The sequence below is a fragment of the Adiantum capillus-veneris genome, chromosome 5, assembly GCF_014529385.1.
Source record: "Adiantum capillus-veneris isolate H3 chromosome 5, ASM1452938v2, whole genome shotgun sequence".
In the NCBI taxonomy this organism is placed as follows: Eukaryota; Viridiplantae; Streptophyta; class Polypodiopsida; order Polypodiales; family Pteridaceae; genus Adiantum; species Adiantum capillus-veneris.
The window spans coordinates 9,287,676-9,308,918 of NC_140935.1; positions in this window are offsets into that span (position 1 = coordinate 9,287,676).

The window sequence follows — 21,243 nt, forward strand, 5'->3', positions numbered from 1 at the left end:
AGTGCCACAATGTAAAATCTTAAGCTGGAAGAGAAATCTCAGATGATTTGGTACTTCACTCACATGTATCGCCTATGGTACTAGAGCCCTAGAGGTTCCCAGTGTGGGCGCTTTTCCTTGAATAGCAAAAAACCCAAGGCATACAAAATAAGCACACACATGAAAATTGAATCATTGTGAAAAGACTTTGGGGGGTCAAAGAAAAAGTAATCAGTCAGGCGATGATTTCATGAGAAATTCCTTTGATCGTGGCTTAACTGCAAGGTCTTCTAGGTATAGCCTCTAGTCAGCCCTCAAACATGAAATATTTGGCTCTCGCGATTAAACAACTTAATTGACCAAAGAAAATTGAGAAGCTTACCCATGGTATTAATAGTCGATCTCTAGTGCCTTTCGATCGTTAAATTAGCAACCCCAGAGTTGTTTAATTTTTTACCTTTACATCTGTTTATGCATTTGATTATATTGCAATTTAATGTTTATTGCTGACAAATGGTTTAAAATTCTATTACCAATCACATTGTCTGCCTACAACTTCATATGCTTTTTAATTCTATATGAGAATACAATTACTGTGCCAATGTTGTTTGATTTTGCAATAACTGAAGGAGGCTAAGGACATTCATCTCAAAAGCTCTTCCACCTCGACGAACGAGCTTCAACCCAATAGCTTTCGAGGACAGAATCTACACCAAGAAGGGGGCATGTTAACCCTCACGGCTCACGGACACCATATCACCTACGATAGGCGTTGTATTATTCACTTGGTAGATTCAGGTACCGCGCTTGTCGGTCCAATAGGAAAAGGGTAAGAGTGATCGCCAATGAGAGGCTCACTCTAACTGAACATTCAAGGGATTAGTTGGCTAAGCATGGGCGCCCAAGTGTGAATGGGGTGAGCTCATATAAAAGTCAACTAAACCTAAAAATTCACTCATTCTCTCATTTTTGCAATTGAAGAGTGCTCTTGCTCCATCTCCATCTTCTTGTTCATCTCCTTGTGTGTGTGTATGTGTGAGAGAGTGAGAGAGGGAGAGAGAGGAGTGTGTGTGCGATCGAGCATTACGAAGGCACGACGGCGGTGAAGCGGTTGAGCGCGGCGTAGCGGTGTTTTCCTCTTCTTCGCGGCGAGGAATCCTCCACGAAGCAAGCATAGAGTGGTGAGTGACACACCATCGTCATCTTTGAGCTTACTAGTTTAGGCTTGTTGTGTGCTTGGAGCCATTTGTGGCTCTCACACGGTGTATCGGCAAGTTCCTTGCATTGAGACGTGCGACATACACGCACAACTGGAAGCTGGCCATGTAAGCTTATTGAATGCGTAACCAAAAACTCTTGTGACTTAGCATAATCTAGAAACCAAAACCTATAGCATGCAACCTACTACAACAGACATCTGGTATCCCCTGCACCTACAAATTGCACTTCAATAGCCCCCAGGATCAAATGGGATAATAAGGAATTTCCCACACATTGGAGCATCATAATATCCACATGAGCATACACTTCTTGTATCATTCATCATCAAGCATTTTTGGTGCAAATATGCTACCCCTTATTCAAATAGCACACAATTACTATGCATACTTAACAATATTCATCCATATTGAATCTGATTATGAACATCCTTAGAATCTCCTGGATCAAACACCTGGATCAAACACCATTGAGATCACATAGCATTGATGGGCTCTGCAATATACTAGAGCTTCACCTGAAGCATAGTGCATCACCCACATCCTTAGAATCTCCTGGATCAAACCGCCATTGAGATCAGATAGCATTGATGGGCTTCGCAATATACTAGAGCTTCACCTGAAGCATAGTGCAGCACCCACATCCCGTAAATTTTTGGCAACTTAAGCGCGTCACCAGCAAGCATTGAAGAATTTTGACTCCCTTTTACTGGAAACCAAGACATCACTGACATAAGCATAGATAGGAATAACATCCAAATCCAGCCACATTTGGCACATTGTCCAAGGAAATGAAAAACCCTGTGCAATTTTTGTTGTATCAAGAATGATTTAGCATTATCACCCCCTCTAGCTTTAGAGCCATCATGAAAAACCTTGAGAGACTCTCGACCTGTATCATCAAACGAATTTTCACCTGTTGGGATTTCAACTTGATCATGGAAAACAGCTTTATCATGTAGATCTTCATCCATAACATCCTTGGGAAAATCACCCTTGGAAGTCTCAACATTAATAAAAAATGTAGGAGTTATCTCCTCATGCAACCCATCTACAAGCATAGATGTAAAACCCCTGTCGATAACCTGTTCACAATCAGCATGATCTAGGTAGTCTTCATAGTCATTCATGCCATCCTCTGATTCCTCATTTGCATCCATGTTACGTAGCAATACATCATAGCACTGTAAAGGCTCATCTGGCACCCCCTCTGAAGAGGTATACACATCAGAAAGCTCTTCTATACTGCCATAAACATCTCCTTCAGATCTAGACAAAAATTCACCGATTATAGCATCCTCTTCTGTGATAGCAAGATCTGCAAGCATATTGTTAGTAGAAATCATAGGTTCATTGACATCCTCAAGCTCATCCTGTGCTGGGTCCACAATTTTAGTCACTTCATCAGTTACTGTGTATATAATAGCTTTATTTATGCACTCATCTGCACCAAACATGTTGTCCTGCTCGGCTATAGTGCTGATAGTTTTAGTAATGTCCTATAGAGGCTCATCTGCTTGATGAACTCCTTCCGAATAACCCATGTAAAGGTCAACAACTTGCGAACCACTTGCTGTATAGTCTATGTCTTCACTGGAACCATTATTAGAGGTAGCGTCCATGCGAGCAATCTTTGAAAAAAAATCATATAAGCCTGTTTCAACATCAATTTCATCGTTTACCTTTTCTTCATTGCTCAAATAAGCTCCTCTCGAACTGAATCTGCAACTTCTAGCTCAACATTTTCTTTGGCTTTACTTCTTGCAGAAATATGCTCCCAGAATTCATCATAGTTGAGGATCTGCATTTGATCCCCTTCACCTTTACTGAAGACAACCTTACTTCGTTTAATAATCTCCTTTATTTCCCGATCTAGAATCCTTGAGCTTTCGTAAATAAATTCCTCTGCAAAATATTCCCACCGTGTGGGATATGCTTCTGCCAGTTTTTGAACCTGCTTTGTAAAATCCCAATTTAAAACCTCCTCAAAAGCTGCAATCATCCGGTCTTCTGGAACATTTCGGATCTTCATCTCAGCTTCGTAACATGCAATAAAACCTTCTGGATCATATCCCTGAAAAATATAATACTGCTCTCGAACAACATCAACTGCTAGCTCTACAGCATCATAAATCTGCTTTTTTATCTGCATGGCTTTTGCTTCCTGTAGATACCCCTGAACCAATTCCATTATTTTTGGAAAATCTGTAACTGCCATATTTTTATCAAATCCATTCAAGCTAAAATCGTCAATAAATTGCTTCAATTGCTCAGGTATCTCCATCCTTACCTCCCATCGCAGCTCGTTTCGCGTCGGGTTCATCGAAAATATCCGGGGATATGTGTTTGCTACGTGAGCCGGGCAGGCACCGGGCCTCTGGCTGTGGGAGGTGTGAAAGAGAGATAACAAGAACAACTGATGCAACTCACTCTGGCAATCACCGTAATCCTCAATTAATTGATTAATGCTTTGAGTACAACTTAATACTTAGCCAAGCGGGTTGTTAACATCACCGTCACTTGGATCATCTGCTAACTAGGAGTTTAAGCTCCCGTTTACAAGATTAACCGGGCCGTTAACGACACAGGACTTAACTGAATGATTAATCAAACATTAGTTGATGACGGTGATGGAAATTTTCCTCTGCCTCTTTATCTTCTTCAAATACCTCACCAATTTTGCAAGCTTCAATTCACTTCACTACCTCGATCATCAAGCTTCAGTTATTACCAATTATCCTGCAACTTCCTGCTTTATGCACTTTGGACTGGTTTATCTACCGTTCACAAGCTTTATCTTCTCCTTTTACTCAGCTTGATCCGAGTCCTTGACCCCTGCTTGGCCTACCTCATGCTTTCCTCTTGCTTCTTACCTTGCTTTGTTTCCCATGCATGCCTTCTCTTGCTTTCTTCTCTTGCTTTGTTTACCATGCAGCCTTCTCCTGCTTTCTTCTCTTGCTTTGGTTCAAGACCAAGCTCGTCTTCTCAAGCTTACTCGCTTCGACCTTGACAAGTTTACTTGATTCGACCTTGATTCGACCAAACCTCAATTTCTACTTGCAATCCTCTTCTCACCTTGCCTCGACAAGTTTACTCCTTGGTTGCTTCGACCAAGGTCCTCCGGGCTTCTTGCTCCTTCGACCAAGCTTCGAGCCTTGGCTTGATCAAGCTCACCTCAAGCTCTTTCGACCAAGGTTAGAGCTCCTTCCCCTTCTTGCTTGTTCATGCCCTCTCAAGCTTCACAAGAGCTCAGAGAGAGAGAAAGCACTTTGCCTTGTACAAGCTCGGAAGAGAGAGGAAGAGCTTTGACTGCTTCGAGCATGAGAGCGAGAGAGAGGGAGCTTTCTTGCTCCGAGCCCTCCCCGCCTTCTTCTTCTTCGTTTGCTCCCCTTTTGCCTTTTTCTAATGTCTCCTTAGTTCATGTAGTAATCCTTTGCATGCAACAACTCCTACCTATAACCCCCTCCCTCCCTTAGCAACGACGGGGCCGTTGTTTCTAGGGAGGCTGCCTCTATGATGTGGCAGGCCCGAACAATCACTTGCATGAAAACGAGCGCAACCAGGTCCGAACAGCGGTGCCTTGAGCTCTTGAGCACAAATCATTACTGTCGTGAGGTCGTACGAAGCTTACAACGCGTGCTATGAGCCCATCTCCTCCTATCTGCGCATCTCCTCACTGCTTGCCCGCCATGGGCTCCTTTTTCTTGGTTCACACTTCCTTAAAATTAAGGGTGCTCCCCTTTTAATGGGCAGTCTTTTCCTTGACGGGCGGCCTTGCCTTAGTGGGTGGCCAATTTCCTGAACTTGGGTGGGTAGCCCTTAAAAGGGCACCCCATTTAGCATACAACTAGCAGCCTAAGCACTTTGTAAGGGCACCACATTTTGCATACATGCGGACGAAGCAATGCCAAGCACTTGACAACCTCCTCTAGCAGCCATTGACTAACAATATCATCGTGAATTTGATGCCCATATCAGCTTCTTAGTGCAATACGCCTTCAAGATGCAAGTATAAGTGATTGCATTCGGAGAGTTTTCCTCTCTTTGCTTCTACTCAAAATAGCCAATTTCTTGGCCCTCCCCTCTGTTGGGTTTATCCCGCGATCATTGCATTCCATGAGATAACATTCCAGACATGATACTCCTCAAGCACTTATCGCTCCCGCATTTCAAAACCTGGATGAAGCTCAAAAATTCCCAGATGGAACAGTGACCGAGCGGACCAGACTAGTACGGAACCGGCCCCCGGTGAATCTTCAACGGCTAATATCTTGGCAATTGGAACTCCGTTCACTGATCTGAAAAGACCAACACGCTCCACAAAGCGAGCACTTCAGGCCCGTGCATTCACTTCATGTTTTCCCCCCTCAGCTGCAGTTGCCCAATCTGGTACGGGTCTGCAATCGACTAAAACTTCAAACTGCCATAACTTTTTCTCCGTAGCTCCAATCGACAAGCCATAAAGACAGGCTGGTATAGCACTTCAAGCACGACAGTTCTAGATCATAATCTTCCATCTGTGCTCACTTCAAGCATACTGATGCTTAGCATCATTAAGGTATATGTTGGCCCTTTAAAGCCACATTTGGCATACATTAATCATTAAAGTTGGCCTGTTAACAAGCCCTGATCACTGCTCAATAATCATGTAAGCTTCAAATAACCTTGACGTGCATTTTTCTGGTATCTTTCTTAGCATGGGAGCAGAGCTGCACGACAACGCAGCAATGCAATTTTTGCCTCATTGCGACTTGCATAAAGACTAGCCATAATATCCCAAGCCCGTTTTGTAAATTTCACTGAACAAATTTGAGCAAGAATAGTGCGCTTCACAGACAACACAATCAATGCATGAGCCTGCACATCTTTTACATCCCAATGAGCTTGTTCTGTCGTAGGCAAGACAACTCTAATAGCAGCAATCCTTGAAGCAAGACCTGCAACATCCTCAGCATCGTCGACATCCTCAGAAACAGGACGTACATCAATGCCCTACACAATATTCCAGACACCCTTTGACACAAGAACATGTTGTATCATGTAAGCCCACATAGGGTAATTGTCCCCATCCAATCTGTCCTCATCAGCAAACCCCTTGAACACATCTGTGTTGTTGTCAGCCATGACGAATGCTTGCACCTGATGCGAAAATTGCCCAAAAAGAGGAGAAACAAAGCAGGAAAAACACGTGCTATATAGCACAAACCATATAAGACTGTAGGGATTTGTTATGCAAAAAACAACACTGACAAAAAAATTGCACAAAATGACAAAATAGCATGTGCAATATTTCCTGTAGTGAAAATGAAGGCCGAAATGAGCTTGAATCAAGAATTTGAGCAGACTAGACTCTTTGAATCCTCCTAGAAATTTTGTTGGCCTGCGAACGCTTGCCAAAGCTCACAAAAATTGAAGAAAGTGAGTAGGTATGTGCTGGAGCTACTGGCAACTAAGCCCGGAAGGACCCAATCCACTCTGATACCAATTGTTGGAATCAGGGTTCTATCGACAAATGAATGGCAATACACTCATTGGAGTTTGATCATTCAATTGTGGTTCTCAAGAAAAGGCTTATGGGACATTGTCAACAGCTCTGCAATCCCAACAACATGTACAACTGCCTTCAAGATGACGAATATCTCAAATCGTGTGTTGATTGGGATGCTGCTTATGCAAAGGCAATGTCAGCCACATTGTGGAATCCCTTACAAAGGACATTTCTCCAGCCGTTCAGACTTTGAAGTGATATGTGGTTCAAGCTTGTCGGAATGTTTGATCGGGATTCTACGATGTGAGTAGTTACCCTTCTTGGACAGTTATTTGCCATCTAGTTTCCACGAGGAAGTTGCATGCAATTATTTCTTATGAAGGCTAAAGTTATTTATGATCAACTATTGGCTATCAAAAGTGCACTACAAGTACTTAGTTAGTTGCTTTGGTTCTCACGAAGTTTCATGAGGCATATGAAATGCTTCGGCTACAAATCACAAGGGAAAAGCTAGAATTTGATGATCTTGGGTCTTTTCTCATTTTGGAGGAAGCCATGTTGATAACTCAAGGCAAAATTTAAATTTATGAGAAAGGTGGGGAATCACTTGTTGCTTTGGATTCTAGAAAGAAGACCAAGAACCGTTGTTACAATTTTGCTAAATATTGCAAATCCAAAGGCAAAGATAGAATTCTACAAATGACAAAGGTAAAAGCAAGAATCAGGAGGAAAGCAGTGAGAGTCACTCGGGGAAGACAACAAAGAGGCTGCTGATGTGGTGGTGACTACACTGGAAAGGACTCCCTTCTTCTAGTCACATGGAGACTAGTGCCGCCACTAGCTTCAGACAGAGAGTCCTGTGAGTGGCAGAGAGGGGTAAACAGTGCTCCATATCATTAATATGGACCCTTGTGTTGGAGTTCAAGTTATCGGTGTTTGAACTTGTGGGTCGGAGTTCAAGACACATGCATCTAGTAGGAAACCAGTCAAATGTATGTAAAACACTATGGATGAGTGCACCAATCCATTTTTGCTGGTCAGATTATGGACACAATGTGTTCCACAATTCATCATCATGGAGTAGTTTGGATGTGATGTGTTCATAGTTCACAAATGGGGATTCGGCTTGCCTTTTCCTTTGTCTTCTTATAAGTTCCTGCTTTTGTCTTTGGTTTCAAACACCCAAGCCAAACAAAGCATCATGTCACATTTATAACAAGTGTTGTCGGACCTCATGGGGTCTTGAGGCAGCTAACTGAGTATGGGTATTTCCGTCCTTGTCAAGCTTGCCTTTGCCTTTTTCCTCTAGCAAACTCGTGCATTTTCTTTTGGCTTCACCAAACAATTTGTCAGTATCCTTGAGAACTCTAGTTGAGTATATGCCACTAGCTGAACGTTGGTTGATCCGGTACCCATATCTAGCCGATGGTTGGTGTTGGTCATCACCGTCCCTGGCGCTCAAGCGGGGGGGGGGGGTGCATGTTGAAGCTCCCCAAACGTTTCCTCGAGCTATGCCAAAAGAGGGCTCTCTATAGCCTCCAATCTCCTTGCCTCTTCCAAGCCGCTCCACACCCGCTCTAATGTCCGCCTATTTGTCTCCCAATCTGCACGTCCAAAGAATAATGCTTGTTGAAAAATTTTGCTCCAAGACCAAGGGAAGGTTCTTCGCCAATGCCTGCAAGGGTCACTCAAAAGCTATCACTTTTGGTTGCCGACAAGGGAAACCAATTTGTTGTCAAGGGGAAGCCAGAGAGAGTAGAGGGCACTGTTGGGTGTGTTGTTTAAAGACGCTGGCCAGAAAGGGGATATGTCACCCAAGTGTTGTCGGTAGGTGTGTATCAAAAGGTAGATGGGAAAAAGGGAGTTAGTGGGTTGCCTTCAAGAGACATGTTGGTGTTGGTATTCTAAAACACTGGCCAGTTTTTCTAGCTCATCATTGTGGTGCCATTAGCAACACTCGTAGGAGACATCATTTTAAAACACTGTCGGCAGCATGAGTGGCTTTGGCACAATGTGGGGGACAACGGTTGACAAAATTCCAAGAGCTTTAGAACCTTAGCGTTTCAAAATGATATATGCACTGTGAGAGGGAAGGGTGCCAGCGACAAAGGGAGGTCTTCTGCTTCTCAACTTGCTCCTCCTCTACCAAGGGCTCCTCAAGAACAAAGCTCCACCATGGTCTTTGATACCATGTCAAAGTCAACGAAGCGGAAGTGTAGAGATCAAGGAGAGAGAGAGAGAGAGAGAGAGAGAGAGAGAGAGAGAGAGAGAGAGAGAGAGAGAGAGAGAGAGAGAGAGAGAGAGAGAGAGAGAGAGAGAGAGAGAGAGAGAGAGAGAGTCAATCTCCTGAACCAATTAGCCTTGGAAATGAATAATTGAATGTGTGTAATACAATGGAGGAAAGGGGTTGCATATATACCAACCTCAGTAAATTGACCTACCCAAACTTTGATAAATAAGTAAGATAAATACCAAAAAGACAAAATAAATAGTAGGATCACAATGGGCACTTCACTTGAGATGCCATACCCTCTTTGCAGCTCATAGTGGACATAAATAGTGAGACCAATTCGATGAAGAAGCTACCATGGACACCTAGAACCCTCTCTGCAACTCATAGTAGACATAAGTAGTGAGACCAAGTCGATGAAGAAGCTACATGAGCACCCTAGCAATAGCTCCTTGCTAGATACACCTCGGATTTGCTACCCTCAACTTTGTACCTTAAAAGAATGCCATCATGGGCATCAGTTGCCTTTTATAAAATTTGAACTAAAGACCACACTACGTTCAAGAATCCCCATTCATGAACTATGAACACATCATGTCCAAAATACTCCAAGTTAATGAATTGTGGAACACATCCTCGACCAACAATGTTATTGGTGCACTCGTCCATAGTGTTTTAGATATGTTTGATTGGTTCCACCAAATGCATGTGCCTTGAACTCCAACAAACAGGTTCAAACACCTATAACTTGAACTCCAACACAAGGGTCCAAATTAATTATGCGGAGCACTGTTTGCCTCTCTCTACCACTCACAAGTATCTCTCTGGCTGAAGCTAGTGGCGGCATCAATCTCCATGTGACTAGAAGGAGGGAGTATGTGCCAATGTAGATTCCACTACACCAGTAGCCTCTTTGTTGTCCTTCCCTGAGCCACTATCAGTGCTTTCCTCATGATGCTTTCTTTTACCTTTGTCCTTTGTAGAACCTTTATCTTTGCCTTTGGATCTACAATCTTTAGACAAATCACCACTCTTTCACAATTGTAACAATAGTCCCTGGTCTTCTTTTTGGAATCCGAAGCAACAAGTGCTTCCACACCTTTCTCAAAATATGAATTGTGCCCTGAGTTATTTATCAACAAGGCTTCCTCCCCAATGAGAAAAGAGTTGAGATCATCAAATTTCAGCTTTTCCTTTGTGATTTGTATCTGAAGTGTCCTAGACACCATTTCATATGCCTCAAGCAACTTCATGAGAACCAAAGCAGCTAACTGAGTACTCGACAGTGCCTTTTTCATAGCCAATAGTTAATCGTGAATAAATTTAGCCTTCATAAGAAATGATTGCATGGAACTTCCTCAATGAATCCTGGTCAAACATTCCAACAAGCTTGAACCACATTCTTTTACAGTCTTCAAAGTCTAAATGGCTAGAGAAATGTCCTTTGTAAGAGCTTCCGCAATGGTCAACATTGTTTTTGCATTAGCAGCATCCCAATCAACACACAATTTGAGATATTTTCATCTTCAAGCAGGTGTACTTGTTGTTAGGATCCCTTGTAGGACGGAGCTCTGACCCATCAACAATATCCCATAGGCCTTTTCGTGAGAACCACAGTCGCATGATCAAATTCCAATGAGCGTAGTTCTTGCCGTTCAATTTTTTGTTGGAGCTCTAGCAAGGGGGCCCATGTTGACGTTGCAAGATATAGAACTTTGGGAATCCTTCTTGCACTCCAAGAGGTGGATGCACTAATGAAGCCGCAAATTCTCCAAATTGTACCAATTACCAAGATGGTCCACTTGTCTACTACTACCAAGTGGCTCCGCAAAATACACTATCCCTCTCTCGAGCTCCAATCTTCTCGCCTCTTCCAAGCCGCTTCACACCCTTTCCTGAGCTCTAAGGTCCACCTCTTTGTCTCCCAAGCCACTCCTCAAGGCTTGGCAAGGCCCCTTTATGGGCCTTCCAAGCCCTTTTATGGGCTTCACTCTCCTCGCTCCCAAATTAATGCTCAAAGCTCATGAATACTCTTTCACTTCTCCCAAAGACGATCAAGCAAAGGGAGGTCCCTTGATGCTCTCCTTTGATGAGCGAGAAACTAGGGGGTGAAAATTGGCAATGAAGAGAAGCAAAAGGAATAGTGTTTTAGAATGCAAATGGGATGAGGGAGGGGTTGCCGTTGTCTTCACAAAAGGGGGAAGGGGCAGTAGGGAAAGCGTTCTAAAATGTTGGCCACACAAGAAGAAGGAGGGGAGGGTCGTTGGCTCCAATTGATTGTAGAAAATAGCGTTTTGAATGTTGTGAGGTCGCCTTGGTCTCTACGCTTCCGCATCATCGACTTTGACACTTTTTCCCTTATTTTTCCCTAAGTGTTCAATATCATTAGCTTTTGTGGGGGAGGCCCCGTGCACCTAGTTGAAAAAATGAAAACTCCATATTAATTGTTTTCATCATTTTATGTGACTTGTAGAGTTTATAGTAGGATGTTGAGATGCAGAGAGAACAATTTCAACTTCCCACTTCTATCCGCTATGTACCTTGTCATGCCCCCCTTCCTACTCTATAGGATAGCTCTCGCATCATCCTCCCTTCCTCCTTTGAAGTGTGCCACATCGGTGACAACTCCCATCCCTTCACTGTGTTGCACGCACCCAAAGGCTCCCCTCCCCTCCTTGTCTTTGGTTGCAAATTTCCTCAAGCCCAAAACTTGAGTTGGAGGGCATGGAGAGGGAAACCCATGCCTGTGTCGTAGCTTCCCAAAAGGCGGGTATGGGAAACAACAATGCTTTATGGGAGGGAGAGGAAAGTGAATTAAGCAATCATATGATGATGGTGAGGAAGGCTACTAGTGCAGCTCTAGGTGCTGCAGTGTGGTCAAAACCCTATGAGCCTAAGATTGGATGACATTCTCCTTGGCCACTAAGCCGCCAATACAAGCTCTTCAACCATGGCTAACCAAGTCCCCACGTTTCCTCAATCTCTCTATGTTGACACGTTGTAAACATCATGGAACTACATGAGAGAAATTTGAGGAACGGCCGTCTGATGATGAAGCAAAAAAGGAGCATGCTATGAGGTGCACCAAAATTCCCCTTATCTCCCCCTATGAATTCCCCAAGCAATATTATCCTCAAAGAACTTGAGAACCGGATGAGGTGGAAGTCATGAGGCAAGAGTTCTCTATTAATAGTGCCTTTATGGACAAGATCACCCCACCAAAGGATACATACACATCCGTTTCATACCGGATTGCCAACTAGAATTCATGCTTCAAGGCACAAACCAAAAGGTATGTGCATTTGGCAATTTTGCCTTGTTAGCTCCCATCAATGAATGTTTTTTGCTCACTATGTTTAATGATAAGAACAAAGAAGCTACAAAACTTGGGTTGAACCAAATCTTAATAACCAACTCCTCTAGCATCTTGGAACCCTTCTTGATGGGATATCCATTCACCATGTCCATTTTTGAGATTCAAAGGTGATCCACAAGATCTAGGTTGTGTCCTCGGTGTAAAAGGAGTGATCTCTCTCACTGGTCGATACCAATATTTCACTAACCAACTGTGAAATATCCATAGTCCTTTTATAAATCTGGGTGTGATTTCATGGGTATAGGGTTCAAGGCTCATGCTCTACATAAACATGTTGCTCTCTTCCACCAACCACCACCAGATTCACTTGGAGAAACGTTTTTTTGTGGGAAAAGTAGTACTCCCTATGGGACAAGACAACAAAGGAAAATGGGCTAGGGTGGACTCACACACCCAAGGTAGAGGTGGGAAATTAGATATTTAACCAACCTCCCATCCCCTCATGTGAATCCTATTTCCTCCCTCTTTGAGTCCTCTAGTAGCTATTTCACACTCAATCACATTGTGTTGACCCCCAACAACAAACCCCCCTCCCCCCTCTACATCTACTATGAAAAGCACACTATCAAACCTACCTAATTCTTGTGGCCGATCTGCTTACACTCTAGTATGTTCTTAATTAGCTAAAACCTCTTGTATTTGTGAATGATAGGAGGTTATGGTTAAGGATGAAGTCAAGAGAAATCAGCTAACCCAATGACAACCTATCACTACCCCCCTAATATATAATCTAGAATATATGAATGTCTATATGGATATTCCCTCTGTGCTACATTGGTAGCGTTTCAAAACGCAAGGTCGAGGAGAGAAGTCGCCAAGGGGATCCTACCTGTGGACAATGGCATTTCAAAATGCAGAGTGAAAAGAGGCTCACATTGGTGTAGCGGTGCAGACAGTTTCTATCGGCATTCTGAAATGTGCAGTAGGGTAAAGAGCGTCACCAAAGGGCTTTGACAGCTAGCATTTTGATTGGAAGAGGGAATGTGTAAACACCACCGAGCAGAAGAGCTAGGCAGCATTTAAGGCAACATTTTGGAATGGCATAGCAGAGAAGGGGATCGATAAGGGTTGGAGAGGAAAATGCCAGCGATGAAGGTATTATTCTCCTCTCAAGGGGCTTCACCTCCATGCCAAGGGCTTCAAGCACGACATGGCTTTGATACCATGTCAAAGTTGACGATGCAAAAGCGTAGAGACCAAGGGGAGTGAGCGAGAGAGAGAGAGAGAGAGAGAGAGAGAGAGAGAGAGAGAGAGAGAGAGAGAGAGAGAGAGAGAGAGAGAGAGAGAGAGAGAGAGTCTCTTGAACCAATCAACCTTGGCAAATGAATAATTGAATGTGTATACAATGGAGGCAAGGGGTTGCTTATAAAGGACCCTTATAAATTTCCCTGCCCAGACTTTGAAAAATAAGTAAACTAAATACCTAAAAGCCAAACAAAATAATGGGATCACATTGGGCATTTCACTTGAGATGCCAAAACTTTGACAGATCAACCATAGATTACCTCATGATTATTCTACCTTTGATCCATACATTCAAAAGGTTTTACAGAAAGGGCTAAATCACATACCTAACCAACCTTTATGTATTCATACTGCTTGTGAATAACTATGGAATTTGATACTCACCTTACTGACCCAGAAAGTGATTTCAATTGATTATCGCATAAATACCATCATAAAACTTTTTTGCAATTTTTGTCACATCAACATACCAAGACAAAGGTCTATAACAACATTCAGAACCTAGACCTTGACATAAAAGGAATCAAGAAAATTTCTTTTGTTATGTGCTTGGATAAAGCACCCAATAATCCCGTCTTGGTATGTAAAGCATACATGGTATCTTAAACTAAGCAAGGCTAGTAGAACCAGATTTCATCCCTCATATTGAGACCCAAGAGAAATCCCTAGAGAGGATATACTTTACATGTGAACCATTTCACATTACAAACATTTCCCCTCTCCCCTACGTAATGACCAATTATAAGGCTCATAAAAAAGACTTTAGGTGGATAACTAATGGAGAAAATTGTTGCTTTTTAGATTTATCCTTACTCCTAGCATGCACCCCAAAAACATGCATCCCCTTCATTAAGATTAGAGGTTTTTTTCTTAAACCAAAAAGCCTCACTATGCCACAAAATTAAAATCCAGTCTTGGTGGATTCTGGACTCACTATATGATGTAGTGATAAATCTACCAACTAAAGCTACCTTCATTTTCTTAGCAATCAAAAAATGTTATGAGAATATCCCCCATGAAGAAGTCATTGGGCTAAAAACCAGGATAGCTCAACTCTTTTCATATGCAATACAAGAAAGGTATATCCATTCCCCAACAACAAGCTCTTTTTATCAATTCTTGGCTCATAGACAATGTGATTGTTTAATGCAATGGGGATACATATAGACAAATCAAAGGCATACCTATGGGATTGGCTTGTTCTTTGATGTGGTACAACCTCTACCTACACTCCATGGAATATGAGTATATGTCAGTCAAACTAGAAGACCCAAACACTAGAGAAAAACTAACATCACTACAGATTGCTTTCATGTATTTTGATGATCTATATTATGGGTCACAACCATGACCTCATCTTCTTCCTCAACCAAAACCCAGTTTATCCCCCTTTTTAACAATAGATCAGAGTGCTACATCTTTTAAGGATAGGATACCAAGCAAATCTAGTTTCCTTAGCATGCAACTTGAAGTTATAAATGGCAGGATAAACAAGAGCATGATACAAAATGACAACAGCTCTTCAGTCCAAGTGTTCAAATACATCCACAGGGGCAGCAATCGACCATCTAGATGGGCTCAAAAAGTAATATTTTCCCAAATAAAAGCCATCATCTTCTCCAATTTTTCACCACAGACATCAGCCTAAGATATGCTAGTTCAATATTTTTGTGCCAATGCATTTGAGAGAGCCAAACTCTGGTGATTAGTAAAGAGCGATTTTCTCAAATACATATCAAAGATTCATGAGATACCAACAATATTACACATGGTGGGCACTAGGTCCATTTGGGGCCTAGTGCTCCCTCTGGGACCTCCTAGTGCGGGAAGGAAGGAGGGCCATCTTTACACACAAAGTAGTATGGAAGCCTCACACGGGATCATATGATTATTTACTTTATAAGTAAAAACCTATAATCCTTGGTTTAAACTAGCCAAAGGAATGCCATCATGCGATTATATGGATTGGGAATAAAATGGTGCCATGTAAACAGTGTCGGGTGTATAAGATACCCACTCCCTGCATGGCACACCCACCTTCTTCTTTTCTAACCCCATCATCCCACTCACCCATAACAGAAGAGAAACCGCAAGCTTCTCTCCCATGGACCCACCTATTCTATGCTACTTAAGAGCATATGCATGGAACCCTCTGAGCCTAAGACTGGAGGACATTCTCGTTGGCCCGTATGCCGCCACAACAAGCTCTTCAACCATGGCTAATCAGGTCCCCATGTATCCTCGATCTCTCTATGTTGGCATGTGTATTGATCGTATGACACCTATAGTCCTAAATTAAGAGGTTAATTCTAGTTTTTTTGGTTTGTGATGGATTCTCTCAATTTGGGGTCTGATCTACTCTCATCCGCCAATCCTAGAATATCAATGTTAGAACTCGGCTCGATTTTTGTCCACCATGGTCTAGTGAGACCTTCTCCGCAAAATGCTTTTGAACTGCTTCAACATCCACCGCACAAATGACCATTAGATTTTGATTTACTTGCAAGAATTCATCTTTTTTTTCATCCTCAATCCTTCCATCATATTTTATGGCTCAAACATAATGGGTTGTCTCTCTTCACAAACATGATTGGCTTGTTGGTATAGAACATGGTGTTGACTAGACGACGATCTACACACTCCTCTAGGCATCAACGCTCTAGTGGTGGTGGCGGTTGTTGTGGAGGAGGCACTACTGATGCTTTGACATTGTCTTGTAGAGGATCCTTACCTACCCCTTCTTTGCTTGCCCCCTCCAGGTTTTGCGTGGCTATCGGCCGTTCCTAGCTACACACCACTCGCTACTCCTCCCGGACTCACCCAACTCAACACTCCTTGCTTCGGGGCCCGGACTCTAGTAGAGATACCTGCAATCCATAACCACATCAAGATGCCACTAAAGACCCCTGTCGAGATGCTACAACAACACCCAGGTCCATGCATCACAGGCAAGAGGGCTTGCCATACTCGATCGATATCAATGGCAACATCATCTTGGGTCAAAATTATGTCCAAAACCACGACTCGTTTCTCACAATTCTCTTAAATTGTCAGTTTTAGACACCCCCAACTTTTGGATGAATTTTGAGGCCTTAAACAATGTTTTTTTGAGCTTTGACCAACAATGAATGACTCGAAGGGTCTTTCGTTGCTATTCAAGGATCACACTAAATCTTTTATAGCTACTTTGGAGCTTTGTTTTGATGAAAAAAAGTTTTTAAATCCGATATTGGGAGCTCAAGTTATGGCCAAAATAGTCAATCTGTGCATGAAGACTTCATATGCGTATGATTTCTACATACTCATAATTTTTCCAAACTTTAACTATAGACTCTCCTTCACTCCAAGTCTCAGTTTATGATTCTGAAACTATTAGACAGGTCTATCACTCCTTTTTCCTACTCTGAAGTGCAAATAAAATAAAGCATGGGTAGAGCATGCCAAATTGGTTGGCCAAAGAAGATTGGAAGAATTAATGCAAAGCAAGTAGCACGCAAGAATCCTGACAAGTGGAAGCAACAAAAGGAGGTAGCCAAAGAGTGAGTAGAAGCAAGAGCTCACACCACTTGGGGAGTGACGGATCGGCGTCATTTGAGGACAACTTTGTAAGTGTTTCAGCATTGTTCTTTAGGTTTGGTAGTTACGGGTATTTGTAATTTTAAATTCTAACATGACGTCTTCTTTGTATTTTTTGAACAGTGGTGGTTGATGATTGGATGTGACCCCACACCGTACGAGCGCAAGTATATGCAGGTAGAAAGGGCTTAAATGCCCTTATGGACATTCTGAGTTCTCGCTCCGGCTTGGATAATATTTAATTTTACTCTCTCATTTGTTGTATTTTAATAATAAGCTAAAAATGAGATTGTTTTGTAATTATAAGTTTATACTTACAAAAAGTCTCATTGTTTTTTTTTTTGCAAAATGCGATAGATATGCCGCTAGGACGCGATGAGACGTCAGATTAGTCAACATCAAACTAGCCGTAGCTAGATATCACTAGTTTTCTTTTTCATAGCATAGTATTAGGAGATAATGTGTGTGCGTCAATTTTGTAACTATTGGCCAACGATGTATTTTTCCAAGAATGAAAATTGTGTTGTAACTAGTACATTTTGGTCAAAGATTAACAGTCAAGTGATTTTGCCTATGATGTGTATAATTTTGTCACTTTATTACTTTTGTCAATTCAATTTTTTCGATATACTTTTGTTCGTTTTGCATCTTCATTTTGAAAACTTTATGTTCAATATGGCTGATGGGGTGGCAAGGCAATGTATGCCCTGTCACCAAAAAAAATTATTCTCAGGCGTCGCTATTTTTGGACCTACATTATCTCTATAGGTGTCACTAAATTGGCTCCAAAATAGCGACGCAATCGCCATGGCTGATAACATATTGAATACATCTATATTGTTATCAGCCATGGTGAGTGCTTGCACCTAATGTGAAAATTGCCCAAAAAGAGAAGAAACAAAGTTCTAACTCAAGCTATATAGCACAATCCAAAGAATACTGGAAGGGACCTGTTAAGCAAAAAATTGCATTGACAAAGTTTTTGCACAAAAGGACAAAATTGCCTACACAGTACTGCCTGTAGTGGAGACGGAGGCCAAAATGAGCCCAAATCAAATTTTTGAGCAGACCAAGCTCTATGAGCTTGCTAAAAGATTTACTGACACTTACCAAAGCTCGTCCAAATCAGAGAAAGTGAGCAGGCATGTGCTGGCATCATTGAAAATTATACCTGGCAATCTTCTCTAATACCAATTGTTGGAAATAGGGTTGCAGAGAAACACACACAGCTTGGAGAACATGAAGAAGCTCACTCAAGACACACAACAAAGATTATATTGCTTAGTGTACAATGAAAAGATAAGTTAGCCCTAGAGTGATGGGATTATATACAATGCACGAGGGCAAAAACCTACTAGGCAAAAAATGCCATGACAATCCTAAATGTGTTCACACACATAACTACCACATGTATATAGTAATGATTTAAAAACATTGAGAGAGTAATTGTGCATTGTATAGGAGTAGACATTAGTGCATGTGCAAGCTTTTAGTATCCATCATTTTCGGTATGGCTTTCCACTGAGATGGTACCATTCTTACCTCCAATTTTGTTTTTTGTTCTTTTATGAAAGATGGCAAAATTTTCAATGTTTTGAGCTTACCCTCCCCCGATGCTTCTATTCCCACATCACTTTATATAGATTGTATATCCCCAAGGTAAAACTCATGATCCATGTTGATCTCAATGATAGGTGCTACTTAAAATTTGCACTATCATCCTTCTCGTTGCTTATCATTTCCCATAAGCTTTGTGGCCATGGCTCTTCCACTTCAAGAATTGGTAGCATCACTTATGCCTTCAGGTCATCTATGGTATTATCCACTACCCTATCATTGAATGGTGTTCTTGTACCTGGTCTCATTTGATCATTTGTTTTGTTTTCTCTGTGGTTAATTTCCTTGTCTCTTTTGTGGATCAATGCATCTGATCTATTGTTGTTTTGTTTTTTTGGCTCCATCAGAGCTTGATCTATCTCTATGAGACATTTTCACATTTCAAGTCTTTGTTTTTCAACCTCACGGGGCCGATGCAGATGTGTGAACCATCTTTGTTTCAGAACTTTGTCTACCAAAATTGAGTCTCTCGATGACAAATTCGGTTTCAGTTACTCTTTGGTTTGGTGTATCTTGGTTTCTAAGGTGGTTTTCTCTTTCAACATTTTTGCTTTCACTTTGTCTTGTTTAGCCTTCCAAGATTTTCTTTGAGTCCTCATGGATAAGCTCTCAATTTCCATTTGAATAGGTAGTTTGTGTTCGTCCTTGACAGTTTTGCTTCTGGAAGCTTCATGAGCTTGAGCTCCTGTCAATATATTTATAGGAGTCATGGGTTCTACCTCAAATCTGCTTAAAGAAGGTATTACTCCTACGATATTCATTGTTTCTTTTCCCTTGTTGTCAAAATTTTTTGAACAATTGAAAAGAGCATGAGTGATTGCACATTGATCACAAAATCTAAAAATCTCTTTACATTTTGGACAACTCCTTGCCCAATGATCATCTCCACATTTGTAGCATGGTCCTACTTGTTGCATAGATGGTGGTGCAATCAATAGTTGTTCTTGCCTAGTAAAAATAGTCTTTGACCCATATTCTTGATTGGCTATGAATATTAAGGTATCCTTGTTCATGAAATAATGATTTCTCATGGGTTGTGGAACATATGATTGTTGCGGTCTCTCAATTCCTAGCACAATCCTATTTTAACCCATTGGGAATCTTGAAGGTGGCAATTGATGCCCTAATTGAAGTCTCTATGGTCTCTATTGCACATAATATTGGCCAAAATCTAGGCTAAATCATTGTGTTACTCCTTCTGCTAGCTTGTCTAGATTGGGAATTGGTTGAGGTTGAGCAACTCGTATTATGTTGGTTTCACTAGAAGATGACGAGACATTGCTTGTTGTAGTTTTCACATCCTTTGTAATCTCACCAAAAGCTGTATAGTTTCCCAAAAGGTACTTTCTGACTTGCTCAAAGGTGGTACATCCCTTTAAATGTAGAATTTTTTTTAGGGTTTTATTTTTTAATCCCTTTGAAAATCTTTCATTCTATGGTAACTCTCGTGCAAGACATCTCTGAAGGTATTGTTTGCATCAAAGCAAAGATTCCTTCTTTTTTTTCTTTTTCTTTTTTTTTTGGGGGGGGGGGTGTCACCTCTTAGACATGTAAGTTACCACGTCGGTTCAAATGAATGGGTTTTTTAATAGTCAATTTTTAAAAAAATTTAACAACAGAAGGGGGTTTTAAATTGATTTCAGTGAAAACTTGTAAGTTTTTGAAGAAAAAGGGTTCATTTTATTATCTTACGCATGTAAGTAAAGGGGTTTTCTTAATACCCTTTGAGTGCACGTTATAATGGTGCAACCCCTGAGTTTTTTTTCTTTTTGTTTGAAAGTGTAGATCTATGACATCGTGTTGTGCTTGACCACCCTTCTAGAGAACTCCTTCACAAACACTTGCAAGAGTTGTTCAACATCTAAAAATGCCTCTATGTTCAATGGCTGGAACTAAGTCAACACTATCTGTAGATGGCTGAGACAGTCTCACTGGGTGGGAATCGGCTCCTGTGAGAGGAACAGTGGATCGGTCAGTAATTACCACGTCAATTACCATAGTAATTCCCAAAGCATATAAATAGGACCCATTACATTGTAATCGGGTTGGCATAAGTTGTGGGCATGAATTGAGTCATTTGTCGGTTGTACCTTTGTTAAGATAGTTGATTCATAATCCTTAGCCCTAAGTTCTTGAGCTACATCATCTTCATTGTAATCTTTCATCTGTAATCCCAAATACAGTAGTACAATATATTCCAGTCATACATACTTTGTACTCATTCTCTCTGAGTCTAAATCTGAATCTGAATATCATTCTCAATACTTTACAGTCTACTGTTTGAACCAACATATCACCAGTAGCTGTAAACTTCTAACACTGGAATCAGCTATCTAAAGCGATCAGCTCCAATTCCATTTTGGTGATCACGGTGGTTAGAGCTGTTGCTCGTTGAGTAGAAAACTCATCTCCGAGTTGGAAGTTTCTCAACTGCAGTAATGGCACCCAAAACCAGTCATGGATGGAAACCATCCTACCGTGCTGACCCTATTTCTAAGGAGTCAGAAAGAGACTC